At 36.1% G+C, this 18829-nt stretch overlaps 1 pseudogene; it reads right to left on the minus strand.

The window, feature by feature from the left end:
* Positions 1–10756: 10756 nt before the first annotated feature.
* On the minus strand, positions 10757–17320 carry LOC121996494 (annotated as a pseudogene).
* Between the last annotated feature and the right edge of the window lie 1509 nt (positions 17321–18829).

Consider the following 18829-nt stretch of genomic DNA (forward strand, 5'->3'; position numbering starts at 1 on the left):
GTAACGCAGTATCATCATCAATCACAATGTCATCAAGACCATCATAAGGAGAATGCAACAATCGGTTGTTGAGTGCAAAGGTAACATGATGAAATGCACTACTGTCAAAAGCCAAGTAGGAGAGGTGGAGGCTGAAGCAGTGGCCTCATTGGCCTTTGGTTGTCACTGTCATTGTGGCGGCCAAGGCTACCCAATTAGAATTAAATGATAAGAAACAACAATATATGATGCACAAGAAACATATACAATTTGAAAAAGTGGATATTAAGAAACTGTGTGACCCTAAGTACGACACCCCTAACACTTTCCAAGAAACGGGCGTAGCAGACACTTTTAAGAGTTACTAGAAGAGACTAAATTGGAAAAGGTAGACTGTTCTTGTGATGACTGCTAATTTTGCCTAAGAGAAAAATTATGGACGTTGGATCAAGGATGACTAGTTGTTACTGTTGGTGTAGTTGACACCAATAATTAAATCTGAGTTTTGATGAATGATAAGTGGATTAAAGTTAGATGTCTCGTTGATCTAACCTTGTTACTGAGTGCGCAGAGTTGACTAACTTGACGGGTTAAGAGGACCAGATGTTAGGTAGAAAGTCCAGATGTGGGATTCTGGCAGGAGGTCGGGATGTTCAATTCCCGATGGGTTGAAGTCCGGATGTGCGATTTAGGTAGGAGGTCGAAATGTTCGATTCTCTATTAGTGAAGTTCAGATGTGTGATTCCGGCAAAAAGACCTGATGGGGCAGATTGGATGTCAAGGATGTAACTTGATATTTGGTAAGTGAAGGTAAGTCAATGGAGAAGAGTGACTCAGTGAGGACGTGTCCCGGTTGAGGAGACAGTAGCCGTAAGTCCAATTTAGGTCCATTTTGGAAAACTTAAACTAAGACCATGACTAGATCTGCGTCTGGAGGATAGGATCTAATTAATACTAAATAACTTATTTTTATTGTGCTAATTCTGTTTTGCAGGTTAGATATTTTGTGTTAGACTAATATATTTTGTAGGGCAAAAGGAACACAAAATGTCTCAGGTGAACGTAAAAGCGCAGTGGAAAAACTAACTAGATCCTTTCCAGAATATCCATGCGAGGGAAAAATCATATACTAAATTTGTTAAAAAGAGTTATACCTTTGTTGCGTGAACACGAACTCCCAACAGTTAGGATCCCAGCACGATCACGTGTTCGTGCCTCTTTCGGTATCCACATGAACAAGTCTTCCGTCCATCTCACGAACTCAAGAAGTGGATAAGAAAACCAACTAACGTTGTGCTAGCAACCACAAGGATGGTTTGATCAAAGTAAGAGGAGGGAAGAAGAAGAAGACTAAAGGTCTCATACCAGAAAATGAAATGAAAAAATTCTTTTATATTCATCCAATGAATACCAAGGGCTTTTACCCGTTGGTCTTCCTCCTTAAATTCATGATTAGCCAAGTTAATCAACACCTTTCTTCTTAAGTGAATGGTCAATTTTTCCTCTTCCTTCATACAATTCAAATTCAATCACTCACCATCTCATTAATTTGAATTGAATCAATGAGTCTAGTTTGAATTAGACTCACTCCAATAATTGGATCCAATTGAGTCTAACTCAATGAGTCTAATTCGGATGAGATTTAATCCAATGATCCATCATATAAACTCATCTCCAAATCAACTTGTTCTTTGTATGTGACCCAATAGGTTCTCGTAACGTTGATAATGTATCTAAAACTATTTTAGATACATAAATAATGAATGACATCTAGCAAGGTATCATTGCTTCCCAAGTAGCGAGAATGTCGAGATCCAACTTAACCTTTTCGTGCCTATTATCTTGTATGACTCAATCCTTCTATCTTTGTTATCTAGATTGATCAATGAGGCATATACCATGTCATTCTCTTATCATTTTTGTGTTTCTTGATCTCTAAGTAGACACACTCATACAAATAAGCTCAATATCTCATATTGACTCATTTGAACATGATCATGCATTCTTGTGTCGTACTAATCAAGGAGCCCACAGATATCGCTTCCATCATATGGAAGGGATAGATCCTATTTATATCATTCACATTCCTCCGCATAACTTATTGCTTACCCAGTGATTAGCTTTATAATCCACCTTATTACAGGTGACGTTTGCCGATACCCAAGTACACAACTCCTTATGTAGGGAACCGTAGTGACTTTAGGTCTAAGGACTATTCATACCAATAGTCACATGAGAATGTTTATGATACTCATATAACGATGCATGAAATTTTCTCATCGTGGGTCAATTCAGTATATATTCTCTACTATATACTCATGTGCCAACGTGATATCTCATATACATGACTTTTAGGATTAAGTCATTAATTGATCTACATGCTAGTTTCAATGCATTAATATTGTCCTTGCATATTAATGTTTGACTATGAATAGTTAAAAGTAGTGTCTATATATATCTACAGGCTCCCAGTATCAATTCAACCAATTGATATGTTGTAGACTATGACCTACTACCCTACGACATCATTATACTTATTCATTCAGAACTGAACTGAAATAAATATAATAACCAACTTTACCTTTTTATGAATTAATGAAATATGATACAGAAAGTACCCTATCAATCATCTCATAATTGGTACTAGGGCTAATACTAACATGTCTCGCCCAAGGCTTCAAAACAACTCAAGTACAACTCTTCTACAAGCTTCTACGTGTTCGTTCGACATTCTGACTGCTCCGACTTCATGTTGCTACTCTACTACGACACTGTTGTGCCTGACTACTGCTGAGGAGCTATCCAACATTGAGCCTGAACCAATCATCAATAAATATAATAACCAACTTTGCCTTTTATGAATTAATGAAATATGATACAGAAAGTGTCCTATCAATCATCTCATAATTAGTACTAGGGCTAATAATAACATGTCTCACCCAAGGCTTCAAAACAACTCAAGTACAACTCTTTTACAAGCTTCTACGTGTTCGTTCGACATTTCGACTGCTTTGACTTCATGCTGCTACTCTGCTACAATGCTACTGTGCCCGACTACTACTAAGGAGTTGTCTAACATTGAGCGTGAACCAATCATCAATAAATATAATAACCAACTTTGCCTTTTATGAATTAATGAAATATGATACAGAAAGTGCCCTATCAATCATCTTATAATTAGAACTAGGGCTAATACTAACATGTCTCACCCAAGGCTTCAAAACAACTCAAGTACAACTCTTCTACAAGCTTCTACGTGTTCGTTCGACATTCCAACTGCTCCGACTTCATGCTGCTACTCTGTTATGATGCTGTTGTGCCTGACTACTGCTGAGGAGCCGTCCAACATTGAGCCTGAACCAATCATCTTCGAAAGTGTTGGGTAACGGAAGTTTAATTTTGTACTTAATTTTTGCATAAAGGAAAGTGTAGCGTGTTATACTTGTCCTAACTTTTTGATGGTACTTGTTTCCCTCTTCCGACAGTTTTGGAAGAGGATTATAGTAGATTACCCATCGATAGGCCCGCATAACTTGGATCTTAGAGTAGGAGTCACCGAAGGTTCCGAACTAAGTAAAATTGTTTGTGTTCTTGTGCTTTCTTGTTTCTATTTTTCGCTGAATGCACTTTTTTTAAAAAAAAAGAAGAAAAAGAAAAGTTTTTAAAACTACGTGATTCACCCCCTCTCACGTACGTCTCGATCCAACAAGTGATATCATAGCAAAGTTTTGCTCTAAATTGATACAACCACCAATCAAGCTAGGAGAATTGTTTTATTTTATTTTATTTTTTTCAAATTTCAGGTTTTTATATTTTATTTGAATTGCTAAATTTTACCTCTTCAAATAATTCTTTCTTGTTTGATTTTTGCTTGAAGTTGGTGCAACACCATTCGAGTCGTCGATATTTCTTTTTTACTTTAAATGTCGTTAATCCAAGACCTAGTTTTGAAATATTTTTTCCTCTTTTTTTACAAGATAATTCAAATAGTACAAATCAAAGTGTAAAATACCGCTCATCCTCCTCTCTTCAACATAAATGACTTTCCATATTAGAAGAAGAGAATGAAGGTCTACTTGAAGATTGATATCCAGCAATGGTTCTCAATCCGATGTGGGTACCAGGCACCGATCAACGAAGCAACTAAAACACCTATCAACCTAGAGGACTGGAACCCGGATATGAAGAAGAAGGTCCAGACTAACAACAAGGTGCTGAATACCCTCATATACAGGCTGACCAAGAAAGAGTTAAACTGAGTTGGACCATTCAACAACGAAAAGGAATTGTGGGATAAACTGATCGAACTACACAAGGGACCGGCTGACTCAAGGGTAATAAAACGTGACCTCCTATTAAATTCTGTATTTAATATCAAAATATAGGATGGAGAAACTGCAAGAAAACTACACAAGAGGATCAAGGATATCCTCAACGACCTACACATGATCGAACATCAACTCGAGAATCACGACATTATTAGGTATGCTCTAAATTCGTTTTCTCGAAACACACCGTGGACATCGATTGTACATGCCTATAAAGTTTCGAGAAACCTTTCAAAGTTAAAACTAGATGAACTTTTTTTGTGAATTAGAACTGCACGAACAAACTAACGCCACAAAGGTCAAAAAAGGGATCATTTTTCTTGCAGATAATTCAAAGGAAGCCAAAGCATGAACCTAAGCCAAACCCAAGCCGGAGATGGAATCTGACTCAGAGTTTGACGAAGAAGAGTAGCTAGTGAACATGGTATGAAAAATATTCACTAAACGCAAGAGAAACTTATCCAAGCAAGACATGAAGAAGATGTCCAAGTCCACACTCAACAACCCAAAGGCAAATGTCATGTGCAATAGTTGCAACAAGAAAGGACACTTCAAACACGAATGGCCGAACAAAGACAAAACAAAAAAGACAAAGCAAAAGAAGGCGCTTCAAGCAACGTGGGATGAGTCATCCTCAAACGGATCAAAAGCCGGTGAACCAAAGCAGGCAAGTTACCTCTCTCTGATGGCAACTAGAGGCGAATCAGATCAAGAAGATGAGTCTGAATATGAGTTGAGCAATGGATCTGATCAGGTTCAGACTCACCAAATGGGATAAATTTTAATTATACCATAAAGTTTTTCAAAATATTTTCTTACTTGAACAAAAAATTAACAAAAACTGATGAACACGCGCTAAACTTAGCCTTTTTAACTGATCAAGTTCAAGACAGAAATTCAACTCAAGTTACAAGACTTGAGAAAAAAAAAACTCTATCTTGAAAGGTAAGTCAAAGAACTAAAATATTAGTTGGAAAAGTTTACCTCTTGAACCAAGTATCTAAATATGATATTTGAATCCTAAAGAGCTATGTACAATAAATCCGGACTCGGGTACAAGTCTAACTCTACCCTTAAATAATTTCTAATCCTAACTCAAAATAAAAAATTGACTAAAACTTGAGTTCTTAAAACTTATTTAACTAACCATATAGGAATAAATTAATATTATGAATGTAAAGAAAAAATTCATATTATTAAAAATAAACTTCAAAATAATTTAAATGAATCAAGAAAATTTACAAAATCAAAACATAAATTCATCCAAAATTACAAAACTCATAAACAAAACTATAATCAAGTTTACTATAACAATAAACCTAAACAAAAACTTAAAAGAAAAATCTATGATTCAGGGAGAGACTCCAAATTAGTTAGCATGTAAGATCCGACAATTAAATAATAAGTATTATTGGAAAAATAACCTTATTGAATTTTCAAGAATTTTTAAAATTTTTTTAGGATTTAAACGGAGTCCGTTTGACATGTTTAAGGGGATGAATCGATTAGGTTCATAGGAGGTCTGATTAGAATATCCAATTAAAGTGTGAGTTGATCGATTTAATTAAAGCTAAGGTGATGCTTAATTAAAGTATAAAAGCCATAACCTTATTCATTTTTGTCGATCTCTCTTCTCATACATCTCTGCCCGATGCTGCCACTTCATTACATTGCCCCATCGTCGATCGTCGTCATCTCGTCGCCGCTTCGGCCGGACTGGCTAGCTCTTAGCCAGACACGGCTAGCCTGCAGCCACCACCACTCACCCCATATTTGTTCCGTGCCCTAGTTCTCCACCGTCGTCGATCCCACTCTCCCTCCTCCCCTCTTTGTCACCGGCGCACACCATCATCGGCTCCTCACGAGGATTAAACACGACCACGACGGGAGTGGAGAGATCTCCTCGCGCCAAGCAACACCGACGCCGCACCCTAGCTCTTGATCCATTGCCGGCCAATCACTAGGCATTGCCGGTGCTGAAAAGGGGAAACGACGCAAGGAAGGCTAGAGTTACCCTTCCTCTAGCTTAGGACCGAATCAGAGTAGTGGCTGGTGCCACCCGAGGGCTTGTTGGCGGCGGATCCCTAGCATTTCTGTCCACCATTGCACCATCTTCTTTTGCTGTAGTTGAATTGTGGTCACCAACACCAGATCTCACCTGTAGTTGGCATTTCAGGTGGCCATCAACCGTCACTACACTCCCTCATCCTGCAGTGCTCTCTCTCCACTGATCATAGGGTGGTGCTCTGTTGCCTTGTTGTCATTTTAGAGGTAACTAGTTAACCCTAGCATAAGATTTGGATATTGGATCTTTACATGGTGCTTATTTGGGGTATATGTTTTGGAGGACAGCGACTTTGCTTGGTTTCAGCTACAACTGTCGGCAGTGGAGTTTCATTAGCAAGGGTCAACGACTGTGTGATTGGAGATAGGTGAGTATTGTGTTGTTTCATGCATAGATTTAAATTCAATTTGATGGTGAAATGGTTATGATTGTTTAATCTATTGGATTATGGATTTAACTAGTTAGTATGAGTATTTAAGCTTGGGATTGATTAATCTTAAGGATTGATTGTGCTTGAAATAAATCCTATGTGAAGGTGGAATAGTTAGAAGTATTTAATATAATTGATTATGAGGTTTGATTAGTTTGTGTTGAGTTGATTAATCTATACTTAGTTGATAAACTTGGATTGATTAGTGAATTGGTTGATTTAGAGGAGTACATAATTATTATCAGAATCATTGGATTGATATTTTAATTAGTGATAATGGGTTGGATTTATACAATTTCTTGTTGGTAGTATTGAATGAATTGTAACTAAGGATTCATGAATTAGATTAATTGAGGTAAACCAACGATTAAGGTTGACTAATAATTATTGTGATGGTGGATTACCTTATCGGTTTTGGGAACTAGGTTTAGCTAGTTGATATATAACGTGATTAACTAAACTATACATCATGTGATTTTCAAGACTTTGATTCTAGACGGACATATCGACGTGAGATTACTTAGCACAATTGACAGATAAAGACGGGTACTTCTTACATTAATTATTTAGTACTTTGAACTTAGTGTATGAGTTATATTCAGATAGTTGCTATATTTATTTACCCTGACTCCACTCATATTTTTCCTGAATTTGATACTTATCCACTCGATTTTTTACCTGATCATTTTGATGGTCTAATACAATCTCTCGTTGTCATCCATGATATTTATCAAATATTAGATATCATGTTTACTTGTTTTGATTGCTGTATATTCATGTACCTTATTTAGCATGTTGGCTTACTGTAGCATATATGATTTCTATTTATATATATGATGATTGTTGCATCTTACACATTATATCATTGTATGCATACCAATGACTATATCTCCCTTGTGGTTGAGAGAGTCGTTGGTCAATGTCACACACTCGACTAATCATTGGTAGTGGTAGCTGGAGCAGATGTCGCTTGTTCTGTCATGCCCCCACTTGGCCATTCATGGGTAGTGGTAGCTGGAGTTGCGAGCATCAGGGACCTCATTGCTATGTAGCTAGTTAGCTACTATGCACCTGTCCACTCGGCAACTCGAGAGTAGTGGTAACTGGAGTGAGTACATTTGTCATCGATCCGGTCTCTCAACCATACAGGGATCGTGGTGTAGAGGGGTGGGTAGGGTGATCATCCGTGCATATACTTTTATTATTATGCTTGCTTATGCTGTCGTTTGCTTACTTATGCTGTTATTTTATTATATCCATGTGATATGCTTACATATGTTGAGTTATATACATGTTGCATGTGTTAGACATTAGCTTACTTATTGATAGTATGTATATATCTCACATATTACCCTTGTAGTTATGAGCAGTACTATTGCAGTTCCTCACTACCCCTAACCTTCTATTACTAGCTTAGTATATGGATTCAGGTATGTACATTCATTATGATATCTCTGTAGTTCATGATACTTTTCCTTATGAGACTATATATCTTTAGCTCCCTATACATATATTATGCTCATGAACTATCTGTCTATTACCCGCTGAGTCTCATCACTCACCACCCCTTGATCTGGTCTTTCTTTCGTCAGAAATAGGTAGATGATACAAGGATACTTGGAGGATCTTAACTGCTGATCCCATGTCACATTTGAGGACGGTTTCTAGTTTTGTTTCCTACTTTATTTGTGTTTTGAATTTGTGCACTTGGTATTGTAATAACTCGATGTAGACTTGGGAGTTTAGCTTTGTAGTTTCTTGTATTTGGTTTGATGTTATTGTGTCAAGCTGAGCCGGCTCACAGTTAATTGTTTTGTGATTTTGCGTTCATTATTTTGTGACTTCCGCTTTGTTTTGTTACAGCCGTGTGGGTTATTTATTGTACAACTGCGTGGTTATGATCTTTTTGTTCTAGCCATGAGAGTTGTGTATATAGCTACGTGGTTGTGTATGTTTTAGCCATATGAGTTGTTGTTGATAGCTTGTGAGTAGCCTTATGACATTGTCTACATATTTCATTTGTCACTGCTACAGGGGAGGTGCTGTCCGATTTTTGACAAACAACCTTATCCTCGAGGTGTGACATTGCACCTCAAAAACATAAACCTTACCCAACAAGGGTAATTAGGATTAAAATAATTAGGGATAAAATTTAACTTGATAAATTGCACTAGAGAAATTTGGGATAATAATAGGTTATATAGGCTCTGTTTATGTATATCTAGGAAGATATGATTTCGATCTGGTGCATTTGACTTAGTAGAGCTAACTGAAGCTACCGGTTACTAATCCTAGCTGGTTAGATCAGAGTTTTGTACTAAGTTTCATGAGTAGGAATATTTAGAAAATTTTGAAGCACATAGTTACTCTAATAATGTCCAAATGACTCACCACAGCCTAGACTTTTATCCAAAGAATGCTTATTTGTTGGACCCAAAGCTAAACTTGAATCTAATACAAATTAAACTAAAGCCTAAAATTTAACTTAACTCATCACATAAAATTATAGAATTCTTTTAATTAAAAATATAAATCATGTGAGATGAATAAGAATTAAATTAAAATAAATTAAATTAAATTAAATAGAATGGAAATTAAACTAAATTAAAATAAAATAAATAAAATTAAAATAAAATAATTAAAACTAAAATTAAAATTTATTTAAAATTTAAACTTAAACTTAAACCTAAAATTTAAAATTAACTTAAATTTAAAATCAAATTAAAATTTAAACTTAAGTTAAAATAAAAATCAAAATAAAACAACTTAAACAAAGTTAAGTTAACACTAAAGCTAAATTTTTTACTCCTACTTTTTGTAGGAATCTAAATGGATATTGGATAGTAATTCCTCCCATGATCGAGGATGAAACAATATTCTCAAAATTGACATTCAAAAAATTAGGAATAGTTATTTTTGGAAACAACGATAAACTTAAAGTGATTGGAATATATAACATTGAACTATAATTTAATTTCATTTTTCATAAAATATTACTTGTTAAAAATTTCAAATTCAACTTACTCAATGTTAGTCAATTATGTGATTCAGAGTATAAAATTAGGTTTACATCCACTGAATATTTAATTAAATATATGAAAGACCCCACAATAAAATTAAAATTTTTTTTGAAATAATATATTTACACAATTAACCTAGCTAGCTCCTCACGTAAGTTTCACTTGAAAAAAAAAGAAAAAAACTTGACTATGACATATAAAATTATCTTGCACTTTAGAAATCTCACCAAATTAAATGGCTTAGTTAGATGACTACCAAAACTACTCAACTTAGACGCAACAATTTATAATATTTGTCAACAAGGAAAACAGACTAAATCAAATCACAAACCAACTAATCAAAATCAAATCAATTCAACACTTGAATTATTACACTTATATTTATTTAACTCACATGGGATTAAATATATTAATGAAAATTTATAATATCTAATAATAATGGATGATTACTCAAAATTCACTTGGATAAAATTTTTAAAAAATAAAGATAAAATATTTAAAACATTTAGTATTTTTGTAAACAAATTAAAAATAAAAATAAAACTTAAAAATCAAAAGAATTAAGAGTGCTAATGATGTGAAATTTAAAAACCATAAGTTTACTAAATTTTACTTAGAAAATGGATACCATAGGTACCATCAAGAATTCTTGTATTCTATCATTTTACTTATGAAACAATATTGACCACTGCAAAATTATTGATTTTTTAATTAAAATTTAAATTTTTATTAAATTATATGTATATGTATTTAAAATCGGCCCGACTAATCTTTGAAGGTAGATAACCTCCTTTTTTTTTTTTTTTTTTTTTTTTTTTATTCGTCTTCCAAATAGATTTGAAAGACAAGTGATGCACATTCAAAAATCGACATTTAGAATATTTTTTTAATACATATTTTTTAAAATGCAAAGAAAGAGAAAGAAGCCAAGTCATCCTCGAAAACTGATCAACTTCATCATCATTCCCCGCATAACATGACCCTTTAGAAAACCCATGATGCAGTTCTATCACTTCTACTCTCAAACACTTCAACATTGCTTAATGAACCAAAAGAACCCGAAACACTGAAAATAGAAAGACCACAGAGCAATTTGGTGATAGCAACAGAATACACGTTAACACAGCTGCACTTCTTGAGTCGTTAAAGAGTGCATCTATTTACCATTTTAGTTCTTTCACTTAATTCTGGACTTCAAATGAAGTCTCCTAACAGAGTGCAATGGAACATCCCTGATGTCCGTAGCATTTCTCAAGTCCTCCACGAGACTGATCAACGACTTCAAGGTATCAGTTTTCTGCGTTATGAACATTGCATGAAAGCACAAGATAAAGGTGAGCTTTTGGCCATCCATGCCACATTCCCGAAGCCAGAGCCGGTCTTAGTTGTCTAAAGGCCCTGCGAAACTATTAATAATGCCCCAATTCTATCCTTCCATCAACCTAAATAATAATTATTTTAATCTATAAAATTTTATTTCCTGAAATGTGATAAGAAAACTTTTAGCTCTAAGATGATCTTTTATAATAAGATAGTTATTTCTTTTTTATTTATGTATAAATTTCTATTATTCTAATACATTTTTATTAAGAATAAAAATTTTATTTGTAATCAATGTATTCATAATACAAGAGGTATTTACAAAATACAAATACTTGAATTCTTAGCAAAAGAACACTGATAGAAAAGAAAATTTTATAATTAATTTTTATCAGTCTCAGTTCAAATCATTTACTTTTATTTTCTTCAGTCAAAGAAGAAAAAAAACAAGGATAGTCTAACAGATCCACGTCACCAATTCCTTCATAACACTGGTTTCAAGTTTCAACTTCAACTAATCAATTAAAACAACTCATGGATTCAAATGTAAACAAATAAGAATGTGATGTAAATGAAACCCGAAAGAATGAAAGCTACTTAAAACTTTCTTAACTCAAAAGAATTTTATTATTCCAGCCCAATATTAATATATATACCTGCCACATATGATATCCTACAAAAGGATAAGTGCCACCAAATGGTACTCATTTACAATAAAATCAAATTTGAGTTGCACGATCTCAATATGGTATTGAAATAAGTGAATAAACTAATCATATATCTTCTGCTTATATAGATTAAAGACTTGTGATCTAACACGATCAAGCAGAATATTTGATTTCAAAATTAAGAAAACCACCACATAAGATGATATTAACGACATCACAAATGCCTAATGAACATAAGAGTAAAGAATTACAATATTGATCCAAAATTAATGATGTTTAGATGAAGTAACAACCCATAATAAGTAAATAAAATTGTTACCATAGCAAATTAATTCCCAGAAGTGAGCATGACAGTATTCTGTTGACATGGAGTTTTGTTCTGAAAATTAACAAAATCAGACAATTCACACCTGAAACAATAAAGATCAAATGCAAACAAGGTCAAAATGCTTGCATGATGCATATGCAACCACTCCACATTGTGACCTTCATCAAATATTTAGTAGCTTACAGGCAAGAATAGTTGGAGTTGGTTGAAAATTATGAGATGAATCTACATACCGCAGCTTTTGATTTTAGTTCCACATCCCATCTCTTTCTCTTTTTATATATTTATCTAAATGAACTACTACATACTTTTCCCTCAAATATGGCTCTAAACAATATGGTGCTAAAAAATATTAAACCTAGAGTGAAATTACCAATTTCTCTCAAATTATAGACATTAACTATGTAGCAATAACACTAGGAATCACAGGATTTGAAGTGCTATGAAGTTCATAACACACAAACAAAGGCCTCAAACAATCTACTAGAATACAAATTTTTTAAATTTGAAAATACTCAGATGTCAGATCCCATATCAAAATAAGCAATTGGAAAGGAACACTGCAACCAAATCCCTAATCTGGAGCAACAATAAGAGAAACAGTGAAAAAGAATAGTAAAAATTGATGCAATAACTGGATTAGTATGGTGAAAATCGATTGCTTAAGGTGATAGTGGCCAATCGAAAGAAAGGGTCGATTAAGACCTAAAAATGAATGGAGCAGAAATTGTCAATTTGTGGAGAAACGAAACATGGTCAACAAAAAAATAAAAAGCATGAGATTTTACCCGCAACAACAAGGGAGCTTCATCGCAGAGAGGGAGGGTTGGGCACAATGGGGAAAATCAACAACAGAAGAGAGCCTCGTCTCACCGATGTAAGACACCTTTGAAAGAGGGCTCATAGTTGTCGCGACAAGGGAGGGCTTCCCCAAGGGCGAGAGAGATGGGGCTACGCCGCTTCGGTGAGGGGCGAGGGGAGGACTTCGACGAAGAGAGAAGTGCTTCGGTGAAAGCTTCGACGAAAAGAGAATAAGTTGATTTTAGAATATATATATATATATATATATATAAAATAAAAATGGGCCCTAAGTATTTTTGGACCCTGAGCAGGTGCCCCAGTAGCCCTGGCCCAGAGCCGGCTCAGCCCAAAACAACTCAAGGTTGGGCTAGATCTTCCTCTTGATGTTGTGCCCAATAAACCAATTGTTCCTCTTGAACAACTTCACCAACGCATCCTTGGACCCGAGAAGGTATTGCTAAAATTTGATGCTAGCCACAGTGCGTTCGTTTTTAATTTTGGTGATGTTGGGATTTGATCAGATGAGGTGGACGATATCGGATAGAGAGATATCCACATCTTTGAAAGCTCGGAACTTTGGGACAAGTGTCTTCTCTACATCCAAAATAAGACATTTGGTGGAGTAATGTACAAGCCTTTTTACTGATGCGTCATCGAAGCCGTAACTTTTGAGGAAAGCAAGAATGGAGTCGTGCTGTTGCCGAGATAGGATGCCCCTGAGAAGCTTCAAGGCCACAGTGGCCACGAACATGTGCTTCCTAGTGGTGGATGCGACGCCGGTGGCGAAGGCCGTGTAAGGTAAGAACAGCAAAGAGGGAGGGCAACATTGTGGAGGAGAGGAGAACGAGTGGAAGACAAGATTTTGCAGAAGAGGGAGAAGTAGCCTCTTCATCAATCTTTTCTCCTTTTGAGATTCTGATTTGATCTTTGATCTTCTCCTAAAATCCTAACGGTCAGAGATCTCATATATACTGCTTTTGGGTTTTTTTTTTTTTTTTTTTTTTTTTCTGATTTTGCCACTTATCCTCAGTTTAAATGGCAAGTTACTAAACAACATAGCCAAAGTTACTGAATACCCAAATCATAGGTAAATTTTAAAATTACCAAATCACGTATCTTATATCCATTTTGTTCACATTTACCTCAATCGATTGCTAAAGTATAACAATCGATTTGAGACATTGTTCATCAGCACAGTAATATCACAAAATGATTGTTACACTGATACAATCGATTAAAAAATCTGTGTTGTGTTCAAAAAATCGTTGCTCTTTATATGACTTATAGAAATTATGTTTGATGATAGGGATATAATTAGGAGAATTAGACGAACACACAAGACTTGGTTTCATGTTATTCCGAACTTTTTGAACACGTTCCTTTCAGGGAACATCCTAATATTAGTACAATAATTTGATAGATTCATTCATTGAACATTTTCTTGAAAGTTCACACTAGTTGACAACCTAACGCGCGACCCTCACCTTTTTCCATCCGGGCTTGGATTTGAACATTGGCTTAGAGGTAGACAATTTTTTTTTGGTTCGTCTACTTAGTAAATTCAAAACATAGCTTATGCACATTCAGAAACTGACCTCTAAAATAATTTTTTTAGATGTATATTTCCTTAGAGAGAGAGAGAGAGAGAGAGAGAGAGAGAGAGAAAGAAGCCAAGGAAGCCCTCAAATGCAATGGCGGAAACAAAGAAGAGCACCAACCCAGTTAATTCTCTTTCATGACTTGAAAACTCGTCAACTTTCCTAGCATAACACGACCTTTCTTTTCCTATAACCCTAACAATCCTCCCATGTTCAATGACAAAGGTCTACGAATATAAGACGCAAAACATGGAGAAATAGGAAACCATGATGAATTTCTATCACTTCTTACTCTCCCAAACACTTAATGAAAGAGTCTAATCTTCTCAGTACACCAATGCAATTTGTCATTCTAACACCTTGTTTATCTTGTGAACCAAAAGAACCCGAAACACTGAAAAAAGAGACCGTGAAGCAATTTGATGATATTAACAGAATACATGTTAACACAGCAGCACCTCTTGAGTCTGTTAAAGCAGTTTAAATCTTCTGTCCTCAAATTTTTCTATCCCCGTGTCCCTTTGCCGATCGGACGGACCATATTACATCTCAAGGATGCCTTGCACATCACGAGGATACTGCACACATCTTAAGGATGCCATGATGTCTTGAGATATAATCTGGTCCGTCCGATCGGCAAGGGACACGGGGACAGAGAAATTTGGGGACAGAAAATTTGAACTGCTGTTAAAGAGTGCATCTATTTACCATTTTAGTCCTTTCACTTAATTCCTAAGAGATTCATCTGCTAGATTTCCAATTCTTTGAAGGCATATCTTACATTATTATGACTTATTGCAGGGACCAAGCCTTCCAACAAAAAAGCTTCTCTAGACTCACTTGTTTTTTCTTAAGCTTGTTCATTCCTACTTTATTCTCAGCCATCCAAAGTTTACATTGCCTCCAAAGTTCAAAGTGGCCTTTCATGTTTCTACTCACAAAGTCACAAGTGCTATACTGTTTCAAAAAGATTGCAGCCATTCAGTATCAAACATGTAATACCATGTCAACTGACAAAATTGAAAAAGTATTCAATCATTTCATCCAAGTGGAAGTGGTTCCTCGCCCTTTTATAAAAAAATATATTAGGAGACTTCATTTGATGACCATGCAACATTCCACGGAGCATATCAATGAGCAACTACTACTCAAACAAGGAAAAATTACTGCATGTTCATAAAAGAAGAACGTCTCTCACTCTCTCTTGTAGTAGAGTCACATGAATACAAGAATAACAATTATCTAACATAATAAGCGACAAATCTATGAGCTTTTAGCTCAATTGATATGCAAAATCAAGATCATGATCCTATGAATTGTTCTTATCATCATGCATATTGACATGCAAAACAAGATTATGATTGTTCAAATTCTTATATTTATGCTTGTTGGCATAAATGTTAGCTTTAGAGTTTGACAAAGGAGAAGACATGCAGTGAAAAATGGTAACATGAACCATAACTTGCAAGGGAAAAAATGATTTACCTCATTGAAGTCCAGAATCAGAAGCATTTGTGTGTTTCAAGCTTGCGTAGAGTTCACTCAGATCTGGATACCTGTCCTTATAGACGACAATGTACTTCTCTACAAATTTGGTCTCAGAAAGCTGCATGTATGTTGTCACTTTGTAATCACTTTCACAGTGTCCCCTAGATTTCAAGGCTGCCAATATCCGATATCTTGGAATCAACCTTCTCTCCAAGCTCAGTGTCAATAGTACTGGACGTGTAGCAATGTAAGAAGAAGCATATCCAGCTTCATTTATCAAGAACTCCATTTTTCTCTGCAAATGCTTCAAAGACCTTTGCAGCAGATTATGACACTTTTGGATAGCTGCAACAAAATCACCCTGCGACCACCCAAAGTTCAGGAACATATCCATTAGCATCTTGAATTTCTTTGGGTGGACCACGAACAGTGCACACAGAGTGCAATGGAACATCCCGGATGTCTGTGGCACTCCCAAGTCCTCCACGCGACTGATCAACGACTTCAAGGTATCAGCTTTTGCAATATGAATATTGGGTGAAAGCGCAAGATAAAGTCGAGCTTTTGGCCGTCCACGCCGCATTCCCGAAGCATCTCAAGGTTGGGCTGGATCCTCTTCTTGATGCTGTACCCAAGAACCCAATTGTAATTCTTGAACACCTTCACCAGCGCATCCTTGGATCCGAGAAGGCCTTGCCAAAATTCGATCCTAGGCACAGTGCGTTCGTGTTTGACTTTGGTGGTGTCGGGATTCGATTGGACGAGGTGGACGATGTCGGATGGGGAGAAACCCAGATCTTCAAAAGCTCGGAATTTTGGGGCAAGTGTCTTCTCTACGTCCAAAAGAAGACATTTGGGGGAGTGATGTAGGATCTTTTTTACTGATGCGTCATCGAAGCCGTAACTTTTGAGGAAAGCAAGGACGGAGTCGGGCTGCTGCCGGGATTGGATGCCCTTGAGAAGCTTCGAGGCCTTGGTGGCCTTCTCCCGGTCGAAGCCACATGAGTCGACGAGGTACTGGGCCATGAACATGTGTTTCCCAGTGGTGGATGCGGCGCCCGCGGCGGTGGCGGAGGCCGAGTAAGGTAAGATGGCAAAGAACAGAGCAGCATCGTGGGGGCGAGGTGACCGAGTGGAAGACACGGTTTTGCAGAAGAGGGAGAAGTAAAGTAGCCTCTTCATCGATCTCTCCTCCTCTCCCTTCCGAAACCCTAGCGGTGGATTTAGGAGATTACGTATTTACTGCTTTGAGGAAAATTTTCTGATTTTGTCATGTATCCTCAACATTTGATAAACTTATATTTTTCCCTCTAATTGAATCCGCCGGATAAGCCCACATTAATGAAAATTACATTTCACCTCTCAAAGTTTACAAATATTTTCAAATTATAAGCTCACAAGTCACATCCATGCTTCGTAGCCAAGACACTAGGTCGCGGCTGCCACGAGCGATTCGTTGACTGTCTACGAACACTCGGTTGGAGAGAGCTCGCGGCCATGTGTTCACAATTCATAGTCGAGCCATGAGCCCTTTCAGCTAAGTTGTGACAATTGTAAATTGTTCTCAAATTCACAAGTTGTAATCAAAGTTAACATTAATTCGATCAAAATTTTTTAGACTTCGTGCTTCCTATTCTTAAGTGAACAGAAAAATTGCTCCAAAAGAGGTCGTAACTGGATTCAGAATTCATTTGCGAATTATTTTTAGGATAGATAAACGCAGAAAGCTATCTCACCTCTTGTATAATTTTTGTAATCCCGGCTTCAATAAATACGAGCATAAAAGATGAATGGCTTAATAACACTATAGTGTATTTGGTTTAAAGTTATTATGCATAATTTTAATTACATGATTATCATATAATTACATAATTAGGTTGAGGAGAATAAGACATAATCTAATATTATTTGGTTTAATTTTAGATAATACAATAATTTATTTGTCTGGAAGTTTTAATGTATAACTTAGTACAGAAAATTATATCAATCGCCAAATCAACTAACAAAATAAAATATATTATTATTATTAATGGTGATATATAAATAAATAAATTTGGATAATATTTTAGAATTTTTTGATTGGATCTATTTAATTTATCTCAACTATAGTTAGGAGTTGAAAGATTCAATTAGTTTTAATTAAAAACCTTTTTTTTAAAAAAAAACTAAATTTATAAACAATGCAATTCGTCATCTCTCACGCACACATGACAACTGCGCCCACTACTCGTCGTTGCCGCTCACCAGCTACCACCTCTGGCCGAACGCCAGTCACACTGTATGCGCCCCTCGCCAGGCACCTCTATTCGCTGCCTGCCCCTCCATCTGTCGTCCACTGAACACCAAATGTCAAACGCCAAACGTTGAACTCCGCCTGTTGAACGCGCCAGCCAGTCACCGAACACCGCCCCCCGCCTGCCACCTCCGTCCACCACCTTACCCACCGCTCACCACCAGCCACTCCGCCCATCAGACATTGCTGTTGGATTCTAGATAATTCCAGAATTAGAAAAACCTCCAAAATTGGAGGTAATGTGATTATAGGTTGTATTCCCTAATTGATGATGTATGCTGATGCTATCGGTCAGGGATGATTACTTAGAAATGACTCACTATCTAAATCAAACAAGATTTTTTGTTAATAAGCTTGGATGATAAATCAACTATAACCCCCAACCAAACACACTCTTAGAAAAGTGTTGGAGGCCCTTTGCCATAAAAAGAAAACTATAAATATTGGGAAGCCTAACAATTATGAATTACAATGGATTCGATTCGAGATTAAGGATGAAAGAACCACCAAT

The sequence above is a fragment of the Zingiber officinale genome, chromosome 6A (assembly GCF_018446385.1).
Source record: "Zingiber officinale cultivar Zhangliang chromosome 6A, Zo_v1.1, whole genome shotgun sequence".
In the NCBI taxonomy this organism is placed as follows: domain Eukaryota; kingdom Viridiplantae; phylum Streptophyta; class Magnoliopsida; order Zingiberales; family Zingiberaceae; genus Zingiber; species Zingiber officinale.